Genomic DNA, 2,495 nt, shown 5'->3' with positions numbered 1-2,495 from the left:
TTTTGACATTACCCAAATATTAATTTCGAAGTCCCATAAAACAACATTGAAGATATAATAAACTTAAAGGCTCTTAAATTAAATTAAAGGAAGATCAGTAAATTATCTTCAGATCTTCTCTTTTTCATCCTCAATCTCATCCATATTCCTACTATATAAAAAGGAGGATGTGGAGACGCTGTTGAGAAGAACAGTGTTTTAATCAATTTTATCTCAATGTAGCATTTTTTTTTCAAGTGGAGGAACAAAAACAACGTCGTTTGCCTTACTTGATATATTTTTTATTATACAGTAAGAAAATGCAATCTAAATTTACGGCTACACACAACTTTTCATACCTACCACAAAAAATTTAAAGTAATATTTAGATATATTCAATTTTAAAAAATAAATATTAATAAAAAGATTGCTATAAAATTAAATATCGTTTGGAATTATTAAAAAATAAAAATACCAATAATATAAGACAGAAAATATTTTTAAGAAGTAAAAAGTTACTTGCGAGTAAAAAAAATTGAAGAGAAAGAAATTAAAAAGAATTTTAAATTGAAAAAATATATATATTTATAATGTAAACAAAAAAACGAAAAATAAATAAATAAATCTCTCCATGCACGGAGTCACACGGAGAAGAGGTCTCCGTGCACGGTGCATGGAGACAATGTTTCCATGTATGAGACATATTTATTTTTATTTTTTTTACATTATAAAATAATTTTTTTTTCAATTTAAAATTCTTTTTAATTATTTTCTCTTCGTAATATCTTATTATATATTTTCCATTTGATTTACTATAATACGCAACTTTCCATACCTCCCACCAACTTAGCTTAAAAATTAAAGTAATATTTAGATATATTTAATTTTTTAAATTAAATATTAATAAAAAGATTACTATAAAATTAAATATCATTTGGAATTATTAAAAAATAAAAATACTAAAAATAAGGCAGAAAATATTTCTATAAAATGTAAGAAGTTACTTGTAAATAAAAAATTGAAGAGAAAAGATTTCCAAATTGAAAAAAAAATATTTATAATATAAACAACACAAATATTAAATAGATAAAAAAAAGTCTCTCAGTGCATGGAGACAGAGAAATGTCTCTGTCTCCATGCACGGAGACATTGTGTCTCCGTGCACGGAGGCAAAAGTCTTCATGCACGGAGAGATTTTTTTTTTTAATATGCATTATATTATAGATAATTTTTTTTCAATTTAAATTTCTTTTTAATTCTTTTTTTTTCATAATAAAACTTGATTTTTCAATTTTTCAATACCATATAAAAAAGTGAATAGGAAGTCACTGTAGCAATCAACCATTTTCACTCCATGTGACCTTTTTTTCCTTGATCTACTTTCAAGTTTAAATTTTTTTTTTAAATTTTGTTTTTACCGATGCGTATGAATTTCATTTTTAATTTATTTTTTCCTCCTGCTGTGGACAAAACGATGTTGTTTTGTCTTAACTTATGGCAAAACGAAGAGATTTTACTCCACATGAATCTGACATAGTAGTTTTTGTTCTCCATTTTAATACGCTACCCAACCATGCCTTTTCAAATCCACCATTCTTGCTTCTTCTCATCCACACACACTTCCCACTCTTCTCTCATTTCTCCTCAAATACTTGGTCTCTATAATGCTTGACCTTTGAAAAAATTCTTATTTTGAGTCAATTTGAATTTCAGGTAATCCATAGTTAGATTCTTCAACCTTTCATTTTCTTTTTCTGTGTACTTCTATTTTGTGTATAAGCTAATTTTTTTCTTGGTATTTAGGACTTCAATATTTGAAGCTAATATTTCCCAACGGGTAAGTTTGTTTCCTTTTTTTCGTTCTTTAGTTCTTTACTTGTATTATTTTTTTAAATGATGGTTTATGTGGCTTCCTAATTGTTCTTCTTCGTTTTTTTTATTTGCTGTTTAAATTTATTTTGGTTTTCTATTAGTTGACTGGATATCTAGGGTTTCAATGTGTTATTTGTTGTTTGTAATTTTGTGTTATTTTCGTTATAGGTTAAATCTGAAGATTTAGGATTTCAATGTCCTTTTGTCTTCTTCTTCTTCTTTTTTTTTTTTACGCTTATTTTTTTTTAAATTTACTTTTTAAAGATTTTATTTTTGTTGTTGGTAACCTCAAAATTTACTCTTCGAATGTGTTTTCTTACTGTTAAAGTGTTGAAAGTTCAAAAATTATTTTTGGTCTTTTATTTTTTCTGTGTATTCCTTTTTTGCGTATAAACTAATTTGTTTTATTTATTTTCAATTTTTTTCCTCGGTATTTAGGACTTCAATATTTGAAGTTGATTTTTTGTTTCCTTTTTTTCCTTCTTTAGTTCTTTGTTTGTATTATTTTTTTAAATGATGGTTTATGTGGCTTCCAAACTGTTTTTCTTTGTTTTTTTATTTGCTGTTTAAATCTATTTTGATTTTCTATTAGTTAACTGGATATCTAGGGTTTCAACGTGCTATTTGTTGTTTGTAATTTTGTG

The sequence above is a fragment of the Olea europaea genome, unplaced genomic scaffold (genome assembly GCF_002742605.1).
Source record: "Olea europaea var. sylvestris unplaced genomic scaffold, O_europaea_v1 scaffold2399, whole genome shotgun sequence".
Classification (NCBI taxonomy): Eukaryota; Viridiplantae; Streptophyta; class Magnoliopsida; order Lamiales; family Oleaceae; genus Olea; species Olea europaea.
The sequence above is the reverse complement of the archived record's forward strand: the minus strand, read 5'-3'. Positions refer to the sequence as shown.